At 42.6% G+C, this 22913-nt stretch overlaps 1 long non-coding RNA gene across 1 annotated transcript in view; it reads left to right on the forward strand.

The window, feature by feature from the left end:
• The window catches only part of LOC146399501 (uncharacterized), a 36119-nt gene extending 14072 nt beyond the window's left edge, over positions 1 to 22047 (forward strand). The window contains exons 2-3 of the long non-coding RNA XR_014818233.1: positions 14258 to 14335; positions 21718 to 22047. This is a non-coding gene — a long non-coding RNA (uncharacterized LOC146399501). The remainder of the gene's footprint in view (positions 1 to 14257; positions 14336 to 21717) is intronic.
• Positions 22048 to 22913: the final 866 nt, after the last annotated feature.

Here is a 22913-nt window from a genome sequence, read left to right on the forward strand (position 1 = left end):
TTCTTCTGAGTAACCTCTGTCGCGTGTATCTGCATGGAAAGCCTCGTTTGTCTTTGGAGGCTGTGAATTTTGATCTGCACGATAAGAAAATCACTCTCACTTGAATCTACGGCTCACAGGGCCTGCTTTGCTTCTCGAGGACGCTAAGTTCTTAAACACAGGCGAGATGAAAAACATACTGTGCATCCCTCAGGGACTATTTAAAATGTAAAATATAAATATTTCTCCTTTGAATGGACTTCGCTGGGTCTGGTTTGTGTCCTTCCAGTCATCACACTGACACGGTGTTTGCCAGAGCTTCATTTAGCTGAGTCGAAACGAGCTGGGGGAAAGCAAATCAGCACTTGGGTCCTTTCTGCCGAGCAGGGCTCGTGGGCGTTGCCAAGTCTCCCTGATCACATAATGCCTCTCAGATAAGGTTAATTCTGCAGTAGGCCCGGGCCTCGTGTGAGTACTTCCTGGTGACAGATCCTGTAGCTCTTGGTCTTCTGTGGCAATGACTCTCTTGTGAGGAAAAATCTAACAAGAAAATCAGCCAGCCAGCAGTGGAGGTGGGGCACTGTGCCTGGGACGCCCATCCTTTGCTTTGTCAAGGCCACCTCCAAGCCACACCCCCGGATATAGGTTGGTGCAGCCACTATGGAAAACAGAATGGCGGTTCCTCAGAAAAGTAAGGATAGAGTTACCATATGATCCAGCAATCCCACCCCTGGGCATCTACCCGGACAAAACCATAATTCAAAAAGATACATGTTCCCCCGATGTTCATAGCAGCAATAGTCACAACCTAAATGTCCATTGACAGACGAATGGATAAAGAAGGTGTGGTACATATATGCAATGGAATATTACCCAGCCATAAAAAAGAATGAAATAATGCCATTTGCAGCAACATGGATACAACTAGAGATTCTCATACTAAGTGAAAAGTCAGACAGAGAAATACAAAGGCCATAGGATATTACTTCTATGTGGAATCTAAAATATGATACAAATGAACCTATCTACAAAAGAGAAACAGATTCATGGACAAGGAGATCTAGACTGTGGTTGCCAAGGGGGAGGGGTTTGGGGGAGGGGTTTGGGGGAGGTACAGAGTGAAAGGCTGGGGTTAGCAGATGTAAGTAAGCTCTTATATACAGGGCGGATAAACAATAAGGTGCTACTGTATAGCATATGGAACTATATCTAATCTCCTGGGATAGACCATGAACTAAAATACTATTTTAAAAAAAAAAGAATGTGTATGTATATGTATAACTGAATCACTTTGCTATACAGCAGAAATTAACATTGTAAATCAACTCTACTTCAATTAAAAAAAAAAAAACAAATAAAAACCACCTCCCTCCTTTCTACCCCTCCCGCTAACCTTGACGTCATGAAGAAATTTCTGAATATAGAGAAAAGAAACTAACAGAGTGGCCCCATCTTCCTTCTGGCATCCTCTGACGTCACCACGTGGAACTGCTCTACTGCAAGTGTGAATGGGGATACACTGGTCTCACACTGTTCAGAACTCGAGTCTGTCCCCCACCTCCTGCCCAAGGCTGGTAGGGGACAGGGAAACAGGCAGCGAGTGGCTCTCTGATTCCGTTCTGCACTTGGGTGTTAGTGCATGATGCTTGTGGAGCTGAGGGGTGGATGTTTCCCATTTCTTCTCTTTGCAGATCTTCTTTGGTTCTGAGCACAATTAAAGAAACCTCCTTGGGTGCAGGAAAAATATGTCTTCGTTAAGCCAGGGAGACTTAGTACTCCAGGGACAGTATTGAGTGGGCAGGTGGCTTCTGAGTTTCCCAGCCTGGGACCTCTTTCTTCAAGTAAAATCTCAGGAGGAAGCCCCAACTTAAAAGGGGCTTTTCTGGTTCAAGGAGGGTGTCAAGTGGAGCCCCTGGGAATGGCATCTCGGGGAAATACTTGAGGCTCTGAGAAGCACAGCTAGGGAAACATTTGGATGTAAAGGGAACATACAGCCTGGGGTTCCTGGCTCCAGATCTGCCGTAACTTCCCTGAATGGTGTTGAGAAAATCAGGCCACACTTAGGGGCTTGTTTTCTCCTCTGTCAATGAGTATTTGGAAGAGAATGGTGTGTGGTGATCCATTCACGAGGCACACTGCGTCCTGCCCAACTCCCTTTGCAGGGTCATCTTTGGGAATTCGGAGGAGTTACAGCCAGAATTCCATTAGTTATTTTTCTTCCTCTCCTCCCAGCTCCTGCATCATCTGGGATCAGCCATGCAAGAGACTGTACCTGGAGTCTCTTCGCATCCCCAGTATCTTGGTCCATGGGTCCTCAGACCCAACAGAAATTTATTCCTCACAGTTCTGGAGGCTGAAAGTCCAAGGTCAGGGCACCAGCACAGTTGGTGGGCCCTCTTCCTGGCTGCAAGCAACACACAGCCTTCTTGCCATCTCCTCACATGGAGGAAGGGGTGATGGAGTTTTTGGGGGTCCCTTCATGAGGGCACTAATCCCATTCATGAGGGCTCCACCCTCATGACCCATTTACCATCACCTTAGGGATTAGGGTTTCAGCATATGAATTTGGGGGGACTCAAGTATTCAGTTCATAACACCCATTCCCCCCCCCCATGTTGCTGGTCAGCCGATCTCAGGCATATTCTCTCTTTTTCCTACTTTGGGGTCTTCTGTGGCTTATTTTCTCTTCCTCTCTACTTCCTTCATTTTCCTGTTTACTTTTTCATCAAAAAACCCAAGCAGTTATGGGTCCTAGGGACTGTGACTTCTCAGTGATTTGCAAGAATGGAGAGGGAGCTGGTTCTGAGTCGACAAAGATAAGATAAGGTGGGCAGTGTCACAGCCCCAGAGGCTTTGCACCGAGCTGAAGGGTATTCAAAGGGCTCCATGGTGTCTCTGCAGCACAGGGAAGCAGGTTCAATTCCCAGCCCCACACAGTAGGTTAAAGGATCCGGTGTTGCCACAACTGTGGCTCAGATCGGATCCCTGGCCCCAGAACTCCATATGCCTCAGGGGTGCCAAGAAAGGGGAAAAAAAAAAAAAAAGCAGAAAGATATTGATGTTTCTGGAATATCAGAAGCCATTATCCCTGGCCTCAGGCTATCATTTACTCCAGGCTCAGTTGGGTTCTTAGAGTCCTCTTCAATAAAATAAGGAGGCTGAGCTTTCTGATTGCCAAGATGCCTTCAGAGGTCTAACCTTCTTTAAGGATGCTGCTTCAGTGGGCTTGGGCTAGAGCTGGTCAAAGCACCAGCAAAGCAAAGCACAACTTTGAGGAATGAAATGCAAAGGTCCCATGTACTCTGACGTCCTTGGAGTTGCTTGGCTTATAAAATAAAACAAAACAGCATGAGTAAACTATTTTACTATTGATGAGAAAGACGGCCGTTGGCCACTTTTTGCGTTAAGTTATACCAGAAATACAATACAATTGCAGATAGTTCCAAACTTTTATTTTACAAATGTCACCTGAAATCACATGACCCTGACATTACAGCTATTATTTTTGGCTTTTCTGTTTCAGAGTTATCTCAGCTATGTGATTATCACAAAGTTGGAAGACATTTGTTTATGAATTTTTTCATTGACAGTTTATCCTGAACATCTTTGGTGCTAGTGAGATTTGAGGCTTTGGGGTCGCATAGCCCCTTTCTTCTTGTATAACTCTGGATAGTGTCTAGACCTTAAGTTTCCCCATCTGTAAAACAGTACAACTGCTAGGATCACATGCAATAATATAGGTGAAAACATGCAGCACAGAGTTTGACATACATATTTAAAGTATCAGTTCTGCCCTGCCTCCTCCTGACTACCCTAAGCAGCTATTATTTATGCTATTTTCTTTTCTTTTTAGGGCTGCAACCACAGCATACGGAGGTTCCCAGGCTAGGGGTCAATTCGAAGCTTCAGCTGCAGCAACATGTGATCCGAGCCATGTCTGCGACCTACACCACAGCTCAAGGCAATGCTGGATCCTTACCCCACTCCAGCAAGACCAGGGATCAAACCCACGTCCTCATGGATACCAGTTGGGTTTGTTAACCGCTAAGCCACAACGGGAACACCTTTTCTCATTTATTGAAATTTAGAAAGGTATTATGAATCTGATTTTACATTTTGTTTTGCCAAAATCATATTTGTGTGTACTGGTAATCCAGTCCGACATATATCTGTTGAACTTCCCTTTTGAAAGGCACTATGCTTTTTACTGTGTAGAGCATAAAAAGCATGATTCTAGTTCTCAAGGAACTTACCACCTAGAAGGGAAGATAAAGCAGGTGTGCAAATAGTTCTCCTCCTGATGCAGGGTGTGTTGAGAGTCAAAGAAGGGGCTCCAAAGTAGGAAGAGGGAACTTCCGGCCAGAGACTGGGTTGCAGCTCTGCCCCCTTAAAGGAACCTATCCATCAGCAGGAGCCCCATTCCTTTGGCTCCCATTCCTTCTTACCATATCCTCTGGCAGTGGTGGGCTTTCCTACTTTTCTATTTAAACTTCTTGGCCATTTTTCTTGAACCCCTTTTCTCATCTCTGCCGTCGTGACATCATGGCTCCCTGAGTCCCACACTGTATCTGTAGGAGAGTTCTTCCCGTAATACTCTTTCCAGAGTGTCAGGGAACAAGCCTGGCTATTAGCCTTGTTTTATTAGCCATGCCCCAATTCATTAGCCACACCCTGGTTCTTTAGCCACACCCTGGTTCTTTAGCCACGCCCTAATTCATTAGCCACTCCTAGAACATTAGCCACACCCAGATTCACTAGCCACGCCCCAATTTGTTAGCCATTCCATAATTCATTAGCCAGACCCTCACTCCTTAGCCACGCCCCAATACATTAGCCTCTCCATAATCCATAAGCCAGACCCCAATTCAATAGATTCACTAGCCAGGCCCCGATTCATCCCTGTCCTGTGCTCAGGAAGGATTTTTTTTTACTAGAAGTGAGATTTGATCCCCTCTTTTAAGAGTGGGTGGTTTTTCAAACGGTAGAAGGAATTCTAAATGGTGGGAATGAGCCAAGCAAAAGTGCAAATGCAGGCAGTTGTCCCATGTTTGGAGAAGGCTGAGCAGCGGGGCTGGAACATAGAAATAAGGAGAGGCAAGTCAGCAAAGAATTCTGGACAGATGCACGGAGGTAAAATGGTGGAGGCTTCAGAACTCTTGGTAAATAGTTTTAAACTTCTTTTGACAGATGGTGTGAGGCTCCTAAAGATTTCTCAACTAAATATGTTCAAGCTTTTCTGACCAGGGCTTTGTGGTGTGGGTGCACTGTGCCTTTTGGGGGAGGGCTCCTCCATGGCCCGAGGTTACCCCTGATATCACCTGGTAGCACTTGCTTATAAGCTTAAGCCCCCTTCTTTGGCACTTCTCTGACACTGTGGCCAGCCCCAACCTGCAAGCATGTTAACCCACAGGCAACCTCTCCCCCATGGGGAAGAAGGTGGGGGATGAATGCTACCTCTGGGGTGTTTTTGCCACAGCTCCCAGGAGCATCCAGCACAATGGAACCCAGAATGTACTTTGAAATTGCTGCCCTGATTTTCTGTTCCACTCTCTGCACCATTCCCTTCCTATTTCTTGGGACTCCTTCCCCAAATAAATACTTTTGAGAAACGCCTTGTCTCAAGGTCTTGTCTTTCCTCAGAAAGCTGAGCTCAGACCTGTGGGACTTGTGTCCCTGCTCTAGAGCAAGGATGAGAAAAAGGTTTCAAATTATGTTTTGAATCATTAGCCTCTTGAACTGTGGGTTTTGCTTTATGTTTTTTCCCCCAAATTATTTTGTTGGTATTGTAAAATATATTTAATATAAAATTTGCCATTTTAACCATTTCTAAGTGTACCATTCAGTGGCATTCGTTCCATTCATAGTATCATGCTGTGTCATCACTTCAAACTTCTTTCATCACCTGGACAGAAATTCTAGAGCTATCACACAGCTTCCTGCTTGGGTAACCTTTAATCTACTTTCTGTCTCTGAACTTATCTATTTTAGAGATTTCATACAAGTGTAATAATACAGTGTTTGTCCTTTTGTGTCTGGCTTATTTCACTGAGCAGAACAGTTTCAAGTTCATCCAAGTTGAAGCACATATCAGGACTTTGCTCCTTTGCATGGCTGAATAATACTCCATGGTTTGGACATACCATTTTGCTTTTCCATCCATCCATCAACGGACACTTGGGCTGCCTTCATATTTGGGCTCTTATTACTAAGGTTGCAGTGAATATTGTCATACAAGTATCTGTTGGAATCCCTACTTTCAATTCTTTTGGATGCATATCAAGGAGAGCAATCGCTAGGTCATATGTGACACTATGTTTAGCTTTTTGAGGAACTGACAATGTTTCCACAACAATTGCACCATTTTAATTTCCCACCAGCATTGTAGGAGGTTTCCAATTTATCCATATCCTCACCAACACATTATTTTTCATTTTAAAAATTATTATTATTATTTCCGTCATAGTGGGGTATCTTACTGTGGTTTTGATTTGCCCTTCCCTAATGATGAAGGACACTGAGAGCATCTTTTCATGTGCTTATTGATCATTTGTGTATCTTTGTAGACATATCTACCCAAGTCTTTTGCCTTTTAAAAATTGGCTTGTTTGTACTTCTGTTGTTGAAATTTAGAATCTCTTTATATATTCCAAAAATATGATCAGGTGTATACCGGAGATAGAGTTTGCAAATATTTTCTCCCATTCTGCATTCTGTCAATTGTCTTTTCACTTTCTTGACAGTGTCCTTGGATGCACGCCCATTTTTAATCTTGCTGAAGTTCAGTTTGTCTAGTTACTTGTGTGTGTCTTTTTTTGTCGTTGTTTGTTTCTTTGTTTGTTTTTGGTGTTATAACTAAGAATCCATTGCCAAGTCCAAGACTGTGAAAATGTACCCCTGTGTTTTCTTGAACTTTTTGGGGAAGACTTACATTTCAAGTACTTCCCATATACAACCTTATTTAATACTTGCAGCAAATCTATGTGGTAATAATGTCCCCTTTTGATTGACAAGGACGTTTAAGCTCAAAATAGTAATTTGCCCAAGATTGTGCAACTAGTAGAGGGGAGATTTGAACTAGTGATTCCAAAGTCCTGATAGATACAAAATTGGGACGTTCAGGAATGAGATATCGTAACTTACAGAATTTCTCAAAAATCCCCCCCAATGATAACTTATTCTTAAAATAATTCCAGACTTCTTTATGTACTTTATTCATTATTAGGGGCTTCTAAATTTTTTGTTCAATAAATAAGAAATATTAAATGCAGTAGTATTTATAAAGTATAGTGAATGTTCAAACACTGGAAATGCCACCAAGGAGTATTGACTTGCATTCAAATAATGTAATTTTCTGATCTCCCAGCAAGATTAATAGAATATCAAAGAACCTTGTGTAGAAACTCCCAATGTATTTATTTGCTTCCAAAGCTTGTTATTTCTTAAATCACTATTCAAAGGATTTACACAAAGCATACAGTGTGTATAACCTTATTAACATTTATTTCATGTGCCAGAATAACTCACTCTTAGCATCAGATAAGGCCGGAAACACACACATAGAACATGGCAGTGGCTACAAACAAGACTGATTAGATCGTAAATTCTCCTCTCTGGTGTTGATTGCTAAGCTTTAAATCTTGCCACAGAATTACAATGCTTTCCCTCTTCCCCTAATTTCTCAACTGGTTTTTCTCAGGATTTAGAAAAACTTACATTTTCTCAGGAATGCCAAGAAAGAATTCTTGCATGGAAACACTCAGTAGAACCAGATCTGAGTTTTTCCCTCTTAAAATCCCAAGAGACATTAAGAAGGAAGAAGAAAAGGCAGAGACCCTTTCATTTCATGGAGGTCTTTTGGGAGGTCTTGGGTATAACATTTTTTGTTTTTGTTTTGTTTTTTGTCTTTTTGCCCTTTCTAGGGCCACTCCCGTGGCATATGGAGATTCCCAGGCTAGGGGTCCAATCGGAGGGGTAGCCACCGGCCTATGCCAGAGCCATAGCAACGCAGGATCCAAGCCATGTCTGCAACCTATGCCACAGCTCATGGCAACGCCAGATCCTCAACTCACTGAGCAAGGCCAGGGATTGAACCCGCAACCCCATGGTTCCTAGTCGGATTCATTAACCACTGGGCCATGACAGGAACTCCAAGGGTATAACGTTTTGAAAGTGATTATTGGTGTGTTCATTTCCCATTGCTGCTGTAACAAACTACCACAGCTTCTTGGCTTAAATTTATGCAGATTTTCTGGGCTAAAGTCAGCTCATTGACAGGGCTGTTTCCTTCTGGAGACTCTGCTGTTTCCTCAGGTTTTGCAGCTTCAAGGGGCTGCCTCTACTCCTTGGCTTGCGGCCCCTTCCTGGTCTTCAAAGAGCTTCACGCCAGTATCAGCTTCCATCATCCCACCACCTTCTCCTCTGATTCTAACTCCTCCTTCATCTCTCTTGCAAGGACCTGGTGATTACATTGGGCCCATTGATGAATCAGGATAACCTCACTCATCTAAGGGTCTCTCATCACATCTTTGAAGTCCCGTTTGCTGTATAAGGTAACATCCACAGGTCCCAGGAAGTAGGCCAAGGACCTAACTCAGGGGCCATTTTTTAGCCTACCGCATTTGAGTGTTGTGGTCTACTCTTCAAATCAGAATCAAAGGCAGGAGTTCCCACTTGGCACAGTGGGTTTGGCAGCATCTCTGTAGTGCCAGGACACAGGTTCCATCCCCAGCCTGGCACAGTGTGTTGAAGGGTCTGTTGTTGCCGCAACTATGGCGTAGGTCACAACTGCACCTCCAATATGACCCCTGGCCCAGGAACTCCATATGCTGTGGTGCAGCCAACAAAGGGGGAAAAAAATAAAAGAAGCAATGGCAGATGGAGGTGGCTAAGACCTGACAGCAGGTGAGCCATCTAGATCAATGTATTAAAACGTGTGCCCAGGTGTCAGTTAGGCTTCATCTCAGTAGGCAACATTCAAGGTCTAATGGAACTCAGCAGGCTTCTGTCCTGATCAAGGTCAAGAGCTAGTGAGAGTATAAGCTGAATTACAAGAGGCTGAACTTGGAAAGGAGGTTGGGATCCAGATAAGTGATGCTCTGAAGTTTACATGAACAGTCATCATGGGAAATATGTCACTAGAACAAGAGCTTCTCCTAAGGTTCTGATATTAAAGGAAGTCTAGTCTCTTAGAAGGAAAACTGGTTAAGAATCAAGTGCGGCTTCAGGGCTCTCGTGATGCTCATAGAAACCAGCTTGTTCCTGAGTTACACATTCAGAATATGGAAAACTGCAAGAACACACCTCTTATGATCTGTGTGTTTTAGGAGAATGTAGGTTTTAGAAACCATGTTATCTGAACCTGGGGTGGTAAGTAATACATGGGGTGGGTAAGCTGTGACTCAAAAAAAAAAAAAAAAAAAAAGAGAGAGAGAGAGATTCTCTAGGATTAGGAATAAGTTTAGGAAAATCAGATTTTACAGAGAAAGATTTAGTTATATTGAGTTATTGCTTTTTTTGTTTGTTTTTTTGTTTTGTTTTGTTTTGTTTTTTTGGCTACCTCTCAGACATATGGAAGTTCCCAGGCCAGGGATTAAAGCCACACCACCACAGCAACCCAAGCCATTGCAATGACAATGCTGGATTCTTAACCCACTGTGCCTTAGGGGAACTCCAAGATTTAGTTATTCATAAGGCTATTGAACATTTATGCCTTGTATGTATGCGTGTATGTGCATACATATGTATGGATGTACATGTGAATTTTAGAATGCATGTGTATGTGTAAATGTGAATTTTAGACTACATTCTCTTATCCACTGTCCCAACGAGGTATAGTGAGATTGCCTGTAGCTTCTCGATACCAAAAACAATATTATAATAACTGTGCTCAAATGCTTCTCTTTATGGACGCACATGGGGATTTCTTTCTTTATTTTTTTATTTTTTTATTTTTTTTTAGGGCTGCACCTGTGGCATATGGAAATTCCCAGGCTAAGGTCCAATCAGAGCTACAGCTGCCGGCTGATGCCACAGCCATAGCAATGTGGGATCCGAGCTATGTCTGCAACCTATACCACAGCTTACGGCAACTCTGGATCCTTAACCCACTGAGCGAGGCCAGGGATCAAACCCACATCCTCATGGATCCTAGTTGAGTTTATTAACTGCTGAGCCATGAAAGGAACTCTGGGGATTTCTTTGAATTTGTATCTGGAATAGGATTTCTAGGTCAGGGTATATAAGTGCCTGGTCACTCTCCAGAATGATGGTATCTGTCTACATTTTCCAGCCCTGCATGAGGATTCAGGTAACCTATCCTATCAATATTTGTCATTTTTCAGGAGTTCTCACTGTGGCTCAGCAGGTTAGGTACCTGACATGGTGTCCATGAGAATGCAGGTTCAGTCCTTGATCCACTCAGTGGGTTAAGGATCCGACATGGCAATAAGCTTTGGCATGGGTCAAAGATGTGGCTCAGATCCTGAGTTGCTGTGGCTGTGGCGCAGGCCTGCAGCTGCAGCTCTGATTCAGCCCTTGGCCTGGGAATTTCCATAGGCCTGGGGTGCAGGAGAGTAAAGCAAAAAAAAAAAAAAAATGGTTGTTTTCCAGTTTTTAATTTTTGCCTATCAGTTTACTAAGCAATAATAGACTGTCATTTTAATTTGTACTTTTCTGACTACTATTGAATTTTAACATTGTTTCATTTGCTTAGAGTCATGTGACTCTCCTCTGCTATAAATTGCCTCTTTGTACTCTTTCTTGACTTTTCTATGGGAATTGCTTTTTGGTTCATAAGAAAGTGTTTCTTGTATTCTCAAATATTAATCCTTTGTCTGTGTTAGGCACTGCAGATACCTTTTCCATTCTGTCAGGCTATTAATTTGCTTGTGATGGCCTTTGCCGAACAGAAATCCATCATTTTGGTGTAATCAAACACATCAAGTTTTAGTGTTATTGTTTGCATTTCTAAAGTTTTAAGAATTTCTCCCTTTGCAAGTCACACATATCCCTCTGTGTTCTAATAATTTTAGGATTTTAATCCATTGAATGTCTACCTGTTTGGTGCTAGATGTTGATTCAAGTTTATTTTTCTTCCCAATTCTAGCTACTAGATTAGTTCTTCTTTCCCCACTGATGAGTGATGTCATTTTATTATACATTAAGTTCTCTTCGATACATAAATCCGCCTCTGATCTCTTTTTTTCTCTTCTGTTGATCTACTTTGCTGCCATACTTTTTTTTAAAATTATTGTGACTAATGGGAACTCTTAATAATTGATATGTGTCCCCCTTATAGATTTTCTTTTAAGAGTAACTTCGCCTTTAAGAACCATTCTTTTTTTAATTTTAAAAATTAAGGTATCACATACCATTAAACAAACCCAATTAAAGTCTGCAATTCAGTGGGTTTTTTTTTTTTTAGTGTATTTTAAACCATCACCATTTTCTGATCAGAAACTTTTTATCACCTCAAAAAGAAACTTTGTACCTTTTAGCAGGGACTCCCCCTTCCCGAAGCCCCTGGTAACCACAGTCTACTTTCTGTCACTATGAATTCACCTATTCTGAACGTTTCACTTAAATAGAATCATACAGTATGTGATTATTTATGACTAGCTTCTCTGTTTTTCTTTTCTTTTCTTTTTCTTTTTTCTTTTTTTTTTTTGTGTGTGTGTGTTTTCAGGGCTGCACCTGCAGCATATGGAGGTTCTCAGGCTGGGGTCGAATAGGAGTTAGAGCTGCCAGCCCACACCACAGCCACAGCAACTTGGGATCTGAGCTGTGTCTGTGACCTACACCACAGCTCATGGCAACGCTGGATCCTTAACCCACTGAGCAAGGCCAGGGATTGAACGCACATCCTCATGAATCCTAGTTGGGTTTGTTACCTGCTGAACCATGAAGGGAACTCCCGTGACTGGCTTCTCTCATTGAACATTTTCAAGGTTCATCCTTGTGGTTATATGGATCAAAATAGGTAGTATTTTTGTTACCCAGTAATATTCCATGTGTATGGTAGACCACGTTTTGTTTCTCATTAATCATTAGATGGATATTTGTGTTGTTTCTACTGTTTACTATCTTGAATGATACTGCGATGAACATTATTTATTTTTTAAATGGAAGCATATGGAAGTTCCCAAGCCAGGGATTGAATCTGAACCACAGCTTCAGCAGTGCCAGATCCTTTAACCCACTGCACGGGCCTAGGGATCGAACCCACACCCCCACAACAACCCAAGCTGTTTCAGTCAGATTTTTAACCCACTGCACCAAGGCAGGAACTCTGCAATGAATATTCTTGTATGTGTTTTTGTGTGAACAGTTTTCAGTACTCTTGGGTATACACCCACGAGTCAAATTACTGAGTTGTATGGTAACTGCATACTTAACTTTTTGAGAAACTCCCAAGCTGTTTTCCAAAGGGCAACACAGTTTTATATTCCCACCAGCACTGTATGAAGGCTCCAGTTTCTTTACGCCCTTGCTTATTATCAGCCTTTTTGATTATAGCCATTCTTAATGGTATGAAAGGTTATCTCTTTATGATTTCAAATTCCATTTCTCTAATGATTAATAATACTGAGCACATTTCTATGTGCTTGTTGGCTGTTTGTACATCTTCTCTAGAGAAAGATGGTCCATTTTTAAATTATGTTGTTTGCTTTTATTTTTGTTAGTTGTAATAAGAGTTCTTTATATTCTGGATATGGAACCCTTATCAGATGTATGATTTGTGAATATTTCCTCCCATATTGACTCCTTTTTGGTAGGTCCTTTGAAGTGGTTCTTACGGCATTTAGTGGCTACTCTGTTGTGCTGTTTTTTTCAGTCCAAAAACTTGGCGTCATCCTTCACTGTCTGAGTTCTCCTAATCCACCTCTCATTGTCTCATGTTTTTTAACTTGAATGGTTTTACATCTTTATTCACACTCTTGGTCTTTGCACTTTAATTATATGCTTTAGGAACCCAGCAGGCTGCATAAACAGTGCCCTGTATGCCCCCTTCATCTCAGGGCAAAGTCTCGGTTGAGTGATGGTGAAGCCAAAATGGAACAGCCCAGACTGGAAAGTCTTGGTTTCTCTGTGGTGGCTCCTGCCACTTCAGCACTTCGGTATTTAAACTTTTCTCTTGCACACAGTGTCAGTAAAGTGCTATTGACTTCGCCTTCCAAATGTACACACACTCTGATTCCTCACCTTACCCTCTGTTACCTGATGCATAGACCACATTTTGTTTCTCATTCATCAGCTGATGGATATTTGTGTTGTATCCACTTTTTACTCTTATGAATGATGCCGCTCTGATCATTTGTGTACATGTCTGTGTAAACATAGTTTTCTGTTCTCTTGAGTATGTACTTAAGGGTCACATTGCTGAGTCATATGGTAACTCTATGCTTCAACTTTTTGGGAAACTCCCAAGCAGTTTTCCAAAATAGCTGCACCATTGTACATTCCTTCCAACATCATCTTTTACCTAGATTATTCCTTAGGCTCCTAACTCTTTTTCTCAGCTCTCACACCTACCCTCAATCGGTCTCTTCTCAACACAGGACCAGAAAGAGTCAGTGGTTTTGATTTCCATCCCTCTAATGGCTAATGATGTGAAGCATCTCTCTTTGTGTTCGTTGGCCATTCATATATCTTCTTCAGAGAAATGTCTATTCGGATCCTTTGTCCATGTCTGAGTTATGTTGCTGTTACTTGCTTACAGTCAAATTCTTTGACTCTTCTGATCAAATTCTCCCTAAATCTCTCAGAATAAAAGTCAGAGTTCCCGCTGTGGCTCAGCAGTAATGAACCTGACTAGTATCCATGAGAATGTGGCTTCGATCCTTGGCCTCACTCAGTGGGAATGAGGGGGATGGTCTCAGTAAAGAAAGCAGAATTGCTGGGCAGCAGAGAACCATCTATCCTGAGGGTAATGAAACTTGGGCCCCTGGGCCCCTCACGGCTCTGGGTCCCAGTGAGGATCAGGAGTTGGTGGGGGCAGCTGAGTCTTCTGGGTGGGAAGAGGAAGGCAGGCAGTCCCTAAAAAAAGAGATAAGGAACTGACTTCTAAGAATCCAGGGACTTCTTTTCTCATTTAAATACATATTCACCTTTTGATTTTAAAAAGCAAACAAACAAGGAGTTCCCTTGTGGCAAAAACAGGTTAAAGGTCTCCTGTGGGCACCGCTGCAGCTTTGGTCGCTGCTCTGCTGCAGGTTCAATCCCTGGCCCAGGACAGCCACCAACAAACTAAAACAAATGAACTCATCACTTGCCCTTGTAGAAATCATAGAGCTGAGGCCAGCAGCCCTGCACTGCACGGAGGAGGAGGAAAGACTACACCAAAATCCACATGGAGCAGGTAAGACACACTCTTTGAATTCCTGCCGTATTGATTTCCACACAGACAACTGCCAAATGCCCTGGGCAGGGCGCGGGGGGTGTTCTCGTGCATCTTAATATCCTTTGAAGTCCCTGTTTTTGTGAAACTTACTTTATAAAGTGGGGGTGGAGAGAAACAGACAAAAACAAAAACAAAAAAATAAGCACAATGTATATAGCATCTAGAAGCAGACAAGGGCGATGGAGAAAAATAAACCAGGGAACCAGGAAAGGGAGGGTGGTGTGGCGGTAATAGAAGCATGGTATGATTTTGTAACTTCTTTTTATTCTGGCTGCATCTCTGGCACATGGAAGTTCCTGGGCCAGGGATCAAACCCATGCCACAGCAGTGACCCAAGATCCTTAACTGGCTGAGCCACAAAAAAACTTTGTGATGTGATTTTAAATAATGTGAACAGGCAAGTTTTCATTAAGAGATGATTATTTAAGCAAACACCTGAAGAATTAGGGTCCTGTGATCATCTGTGGGAATGCTTCAAGGTAAGGGCAACAGCAGGTGCAAAGGCCCTGTGGCAGGAGTCCAGAAGGAACCTGTACCTAAAGCAGAGTTATGCTTTCTGTTACTAGTGCATTTTTGTTGATTAACATAGCAGACACAGAAAGCACACATATGTGAATTCTCACAAGGTCAATGTACCTGCCCAACCAGCTTTCACATCAAAAAACCAGTGCTGGCATTCCTGCTGTGGCACAGTAGAATCAGCAGCATCTGACCAGCAGGTTGAATCCCAGGCCCGGCACTGTGAGTTAAAGAATCCAGGGTTGCCACAGCTGCAATGTAGGTTACAACTGTGGCTCAGATCTGATCCCTGGCCTGAGAACTCAAAAAACAAAACAAACAAACAAACCCTAGGGAGGTCCTGTTGTGGCCGAGCAGATTAAGAATCTGACTAGTATCCATGAGGATGCGGGTTCAATTCCTAGCTTCGCTCAGTGGACTAAAGATCCATTGTTGCTCCAAGTTGTCGCAGTAGGTCCAAGAGGTGGCTCAGATCCATTGTTGCTGTGGCTGTGGCATAGGCTCAGCTGCAGCTCCGATTCAACTCCTAGTTCTGGGAACTTCCATATGCTGCAGGTGCAGCCCTTAAAAAAAAAAAAAAAAAAAAAAAAAAGCTACCCAGATGCTCTTAACTGGACTGGTCATAGTTTTAGCTGATGAAGGAGGTCAAGGCAAAAGAACAAACAAACGGACCCTAGCATGATACATTTTTACCTTAATAACAGGACTGTAGCTTAGGAACAATGAGCTTCCACTGAAAAATATACCAGATATCCTGGAACTTCCACAAGGAGCAGACTCTTTGCACATACTTGATAAACAACTCATCCTAGAGTTTTAGCTTTTCTCACTTAAGAAAAAAAAAAAAAAAGAACTTCATGGTAAATGTGTTTGTGTTTGTATTTTAAGTGGGAGCTAATTTTGAATATATGTGGCCAGTGTGTCTCTTGATACTGTGAGTGGATGGTTCCCAGGGGAGAAGGGCATCAAGGCGCCGGCTGAACTCACTCTAAGATAAGGACACTCTCAAAATCTTGTCCCCCTTGTTCTCAAACTGCTTTTGCCTGGGAGCCAGGCTATCCCTTCAGGAAACAAAGCAGACAAATAATCTGTGCCCAGAAGTGCCGAGAAAGCCCCAGGCTCAAAATATCCCTTCTGAATTTGCTCCTTTCTCCGTCAGTTTCTCAAGCCTGAGCTTTATTCCTAGAGCATCATGTGGGCAAAGGCAAGTAGCCCTAGAAAAGCAACATTTCTGTACAGCAAAAATTGGCACACTGTAAATCAACTGTACTTTACTTTTAAAAAGTCAAAAAAGGAGTTCCTATTGAGGCTCAGCGGGTGAAGAACACGACTAGTACCCGTTAGGATGCAGGTTCGATCCCTCGTCTTGCTCAGTGGGTTAAGAATCTGGCGTTGCTTTGAGCTGTGGTGTAGGTTGCAGATGCAGCTCTGGTTCCACCTCTAGCCTGGGAATCTTCATACGCCATGGGTGTAGCCTTAAAAAAGAGACCACAAAAAGGAAAAGAAAAAAGAAAGAAAGGCAACATTTGAGGCATGTCTCTTTAAACATTCAACAGGTTGTGGTTCCCTTCCTGGTGAAATGCTTTTTGAGGGGCAGGGTAAAGAGACGAAAACTCGGAGGGAGAAAAGGAGTAATCAGGGGAAAGTGACATTTGCGAGAATTAGTGCAGTTTAGCAGCATAGAGATCAAGCATGGGAGACAGACACAGGTCCCGCCCCAGCTCTGCCACTGCACAGCCTGTGAGAGCAACAGATGACTGAATTCAATTTCCCTAAGCAGTGGGTTCATTATCTACAACATGGGTAATTGTAGGGGTGGAATGAGATTCTGCAAAATGGGTGTTATCAGCGTAATGGCGTGGTGAGGATGGAATGAAATCGTACCTTTGTAGTAGGCAGGATAATGTCCCCCAGAGATGCCCACATCCTGATCCCAAAAGTCTGGGAATGCATCACCTTATATGTTGAGAGGGACTTTGCATTTGATTATGGTTAAGGACCTTGTGATGGAGAAGCGGAAAAGGAGAATGAAGGTTGCTGATGGAATCACAGTGCACATCTGGGAGGTACTTAAAATAGGGAGATTAGGAGTTGCCATTATGGCTCAGTGGGTTAAGAACCCAACATAGACTCCATGAGAATTGGGTTTGATCCCTGGCCTCGCTCAGAGGATTAAGGATTTGGTGTTGCTGCAAGCCTCCGGGTAGGTCACAGATGCGGCTCAGACCTGATGTTGCTGTGGTTGTGGTGCAGAGCGGCAGCTGCAGCTCTGATTCGACTCCTAGCCTGGGAACTTCCATATGCCACAGGTGTGGTCTTAAAACAATAAAACAATATAAAATAAAATAAAAGATCATCCAGGATTATCTATGTGCATCCACTGTAATCAGACAGATCCTTAAACATGAAAGAGGGAGGCAGAAGACAAGGTCAAAGTCATGTGGACTGTTGGGGAAAGAACTTGATCTAACCATTCCTCTCTTTAAAATGAAGGAAGGGAGATTGATACAACATTGTAAATTGACTATAACTTAATAAAATAAAATTGAGAGTTCCCATCGTGGCTCAGTGGTAACGAACCCAACTAGTATCCCTGAGGGTGTGGGTTTGATCCCTGGCCTTGCCCAGTGGGTTAAGGATCCGGCATTGCCGTGAGATGTGGTGTAGGTCGCAGATGCGTCTCGGATCCTGCATTGCTGTGACTGTGCTGTAGGCCTGCAGCTGTAGCTCTGATTCAACCCCCACCCTGGGAACTTCCAGATGCCACGGGTACAACCCTAAAAAGCAAAAACAAACAAACAAACAAACAAAAAAGCACCCCTGTGTTCATTGCAGCACTATTCACAATAGCCAAAATATGGAAGCAATCTAAATGTCCATTGACAGATGAATGGATTAAGAAGATGTGGCACATATACACAATGGAAGCCTACTCAGCCATAAAGAGAACAAAATAAAACCATTTACAGCAATATGGATGGAACTAGAGACATATTTAGTGAAGTCAGAAAGAGGAATACAAATACCATATGATATCACTTATATGTGGAATCTAAAATATGGCACATAGGAACCTATCTATAGGACAGAGAGAAACTCCTGGACAGGGAGAACAGACTTGTGGTTGCCAAGGGGGAGGGAGTGGGATGGACTGGGAGTTTGGGGTTAGTAGATGCAGACTATTGCATTTGGAGTGGATAAGCAGTGAGGTCCTGCTGTACAGCCCAGGGAACTATATCTAATCCTTTGTAAGGGAACATGATGGAGGATAATGTGAGAAAAAGAGCATATATATGTATGACTGGGCCACAGGACTGTACAGCAGAAATTGACAGAACACTGTAAATCAACTGTAACAAAAAAGAATTAAAAAAAAATCTTTAGTCACACTGGTCAGATATCAACTCTTCAGGAGCACAGAGAACAGTTCCATCATCACAGAAAGTAATCTTTGTCGGGGCTGATTCAGAAAATGGTACATGATCAATAAATATCTGAAGAGGAGAGAAGGAAAGAAATGATGAAGGGGGAGAAGAAGAGCGGGAAGGTAAATCAATTTCCAAAGGATATCAGGAGAAATTGTCCAAGACCTGGAAATGGGGGCGGGGCGGGAGGGTGAGTACTGAGTGTTTTTTCAGCACAGAGCTGGAAGCCCCTTTGGAGACTAATACTACAGGGCTGTGGACCTCTGGTTGACCTTTTATAGCTATGTCGTTATATATCTCTGTAAAATAAGACATTATCTTGCAGAAAACGGATAGCATTGCAAACAGTTCTTTCCCACAACAATGCAAATAAATTTTGTTCCATTAGAGAAGCAATTCATATCTATGATAAAGATATAAAAGAGAATGTCAAACATTGTATTTAATTGCCCCATGCAATATTAACCCATTTCTCATCTATTAACAAGTAGTAGCATTCTTAACTGACTCTATCTATCCGTCTCTTTTTTTTTTTTCTTCTTTCTTTTGGCCTCCCTGAGGCATGTGGAATTCCCAGGCTAGGGATCAGATCCAAGCCACAGTTGCAACCCACGTGGCAGCTGCGGCAACACCAGATCTTTTAACCCACTGTGCTGGGCCAGGGATCAAACCTGCATCCTGGCACTGCAGAGATGCCGCCAATCCCATTGTGCCACAGTGGGAACTCCTATTTATCTATTTTTTCAAAGTGTCTTTTGAACTAGTCTTAGTGTCTTACTGATGCTTTCATTATTTACTGAGTTGGTTAAAATCTTGAACACATAATCCTTCTTGATTTATATATGAAATGCCAATGTGTTTGTGTGTGTGTGTGTGTGTGTGTGTGTGTGTGTGTTTAGGGCCGCACCTGCAGCATATGGAGATTCCCAGGCTAGGGGTCTAATCGGAGCTATTGCTGCTGACCTACACCACAGCCCCAGCAATGCCAGATCCAAGCCATGTCTGCAACCTACACCACAACCCACAGCAACGCTGAATCCTTAACCCACTGAGCAAGGCCAGAGATTGAACCTGTGTCCTCATGGATAACAGTCAGATTCATTTCCGCTGCACCACGATGGGAACTCTGAGATGCCTATTTTTAACATTTAAAAAAAAAATTACATAAATTTTGGAGGTTGTGGTGCAGTACTCCTGTCGCTCACCTGGAGACCTGGTAGAATACGTCGCTGGGTGTGTATTTTATGTAGGACCTCACAGGCTACATAAGCTCAGGCTTGTCTTTTTCTGGCTCCCAGACTGAATAACAAAAAGCAGCAGAACTCTAACTTTGCTGACTCTCCATTTCCGTAGATTCTTGTATCCTCTCTGCCATTTTTGGTTTTTTGACTATGTGTACGTTTGGTTTTGGTTCTAGTTCATGCAAGGCCACTAAGTCATTGCCACCTGGTTGTAGCAGTGATGAAGGATTTGGTTAGATGGTCTTTCTGGTAATTCTAACCAGATGGCTGATGGGAGGAACAAGAGGCATGTTTTTAGTTTTTCAAAAATTGCACTCTGGCAGGGCAAAGCGAGTGACAGAGCAAGATGTGCCTTTGCAAAGAGGTCCTTTTTGAAATTCTGGTCTCTCTACAGCTTGTTGAAGAAAATCAGAGTCTGACAGTAATATGATAAAAGGAGAGCTTCTTCAGGAGCAGTTATGCTAGGGGAAGAGAGATCTCAGCATAGAAGCGGTTTCAGTGCTCAAGAGAAAGGGACGAGTGGAGATTTCTAGCCAAGAATCAGGGCGGGGTCTGTGGATGGAATATTACTAAGAGGAAGCTTTATCAGGGAAAAAAAAAACAGATCTTGGCTAAACTGAGGTGACAGTCTCACGCAAGACAGACTAGTGTGATCCGACATCACCTGGGGAATGGCAGGGGGTCAGGAGTTTGATCAGATAGCACAGGATCAGCTATGGAAAGTAGGAGAATTCTCTTAGCTTGCTTAGAAGGATTTTTATTAAAATTGGGCAGTGCAGGAGTTCCCTGGCGGCTCAGGGGGTTAAGGATCTGGCATTATCACTGCGATGACTTGGCTTTGATCCTTGGTCTTGGAACTTCCTTATACCACAGGCATGGCCAAAAAAAATAAAATAAGATAAAATGAAGCAAAGTTATATGAACTAAAATGAAATAAGGCAATGAATATATGGGCACAGAAGTCCAAAGGTTGAGGCCTAGTTGAAAAGAGGGCTGAAAAGAGCATCTGGGCCCAAGTTTGGGCAAGGAAAGTGCTCTGTTACCCTGAACAAAGATGAGAGTTCGGGGCTATAGCCTTTGGAAAGAAGAAAACTGCTTTGCCAAATCCTTAATCATAGATTCTCTAAGACTGTGAATACTGAGGGCATAACAGACTAAAGTATGATAAGGCTGAAAACGTGCTTACAGTCCCTGAGTGTAGAAAATGGAGTAATTAATAAAGGCCAAGGCTGAGAAGTGGAAACCTTTGGAGTTTATTTTGGGGGTTGAGACAGTAACAGGAAGGAAAAGCCTTTAAAAAGAGTCCCATGGGGTCAAGGTCAAAGGTTGTTGCTTTGATACTGTACTTTGAAATGTTCACAGGGCAGTGAAAGGGTAAGGAATGAAGCGAATGTAGCCAGAGGGAAGATTTCTTCAAGAGATTAAAAGAGAACATTGAATAGATGGGAGGCAGGAAAATCTTTACCTCTACCCTCTTAGGTTGAGTACCGGAGGCCTGCAAATTAAACTAACAAAAGACAGATTAGCAGGAGAAAAGGCACACCATTTTCATTAATATGTATGGGCACAAGAGTTCATAGGAAAGAAATGAAGTTCAAAGAAATGGTTAGACACAGGGGCCTTTATACCCTTTTAACAAAAGCAAGGTGGGCTGGGCTTTAAAGGTTAAGTCATGGGGAGGTGACATTTAAAATATATATATATGGGCGAACTGAGGGACCATAAAGGTTATTTTAGGGGGATCCCTCTTTCTGGAGCTGCTCTTCTCTTTCGGCCACAGAGCAAGGTAAGGAAGAGAGAGCGGAACACCTTCACAAAGAGAAATTAATGCCTTCCTTTTTAGGCAGAGAAGCGAAGGGCAAGGGATTCTTCCCGTGTCCACTGATTCTGAGTTGTCTTCAGCTCAAAATAATCTTTCTGCCAAGGTGGCATATGTGGGGAGGGTATATTCTGCTTCCCTTTGGTGGTTTTTGCTAAAAACCCTGTTAAGTGTTGAAGTGTGCAGATTAGCAAACATTGAAGAAAGCCCTTATTCATTCATGTATTCATTCATTCGATACATTTTTTATTGAGGGCTCCTGGTATGCCCGGCATGTGTCCAGGAGCTAAAAATAGAGGGATGAGGCGTATTTTTTTTTTTTTTTTTCTCCTGAAGGCTTTCAAGCAAGTGGAAGACAAATATGGAAGAAAATTCAGTGAAATACAATGCCATGGTTGCTGCAGTTTAAGTACATGGGACAAAAGGAATCCAGTGGGATAAATGATCGATTTTGCCTGAACAAAACATAACACACACTACGGAAAAATAGGAATGTTGCGATGATTTTCCATGGCTTCTGACAAGCCCTGAGTGCAATCTGCAATCTGAGTCACTCTGTGACTCAATAATGACTGCTGTCAAACAGCAGACTTAGCTGGCCCAGGAGAACTCACCAGCAGCTCTGTTCAATAAACACCTCATTTTGAGATATCACTTTGGTCAAAACTGCATGTCTTGTCAAGGTTTACCCGTTGTTTCTTTCCTCCAAAAAGAAAGTGAACCAACAAAATAACATTGACTATACTCAGATCCAGTAATACATCACTGTAAAAAATATATATAAAATTGAGACTTCCCCTTGTGGCTTATTGGGTTAAGAACCCAACATAAAGTCTGTGAGGCTGTGTGTTCGATCCCTGGCCTCACTCAGTGCATGAAGGATCTGGCATTGCTGTGGCTGTGGTGTGGGCCGTTAGCTGCCACTCTGATTTGACCCTTAGCCCAGGAACTTTCATGTGCTGCAGGTGCAGCCATAAGAGAAATATATATATATATATATATATATACATAATTGGGGATTTGGGGGATTCATTGGAATTTCCGAAGTCTCCTTCAGGGGTCTGTTGCACCAATGGATATGTACTCCAAACACCTGTGTCAGAGTTATTTCTAACCTAGTCTGAGGAGCCTTTTGATAAAATGTTTTGGATTGAATTTTCTGGAGTGACATCTGTTCCTTGTGTGAAAATGCATTTAGCTGGATTTGTTTAGTTACTTCTATGCCTCCGGTTAATATTTTTCTTAGAAGTTATCCCATGGCTTGCACACAGATGCTCACAAGAACTCAGACTTTTGTAATCGACTTTTCACAACTTCCTAAACATACCTTAAATCTGTTCTTGTTTTCCTAACTGCTCCATAGCTTTCTACATCCTTACAATAACCCAATCTCAAATCTATTACGAAGAATCAACGTGATTTCTTTTAAGCTGTCAATCACAAGCAGGCTCTCTTTGAATTAAATCGGTTGCCCCGAGCAACACTGGAGGGCTCCATATTTCGAGGAAATCAGCATGGCTCCTGGGAGTAAA

This window comes from Sus scrofa, chromosome 10 (assembly GCF_054392235.1).
Source record: "Sus scrofa isolate SSC_HxYL_T2T_F1_AM1 chromosome 10, Sscrofa_HxYL_maternal_Yorkshire_Landrace_v2.0, whole genome shotgun sequence".
NCBI lineage: Eukaryota > Metazoa > Chordata > Mammalia > Artiodactyla > Suidae > Sus > Sus scrofa.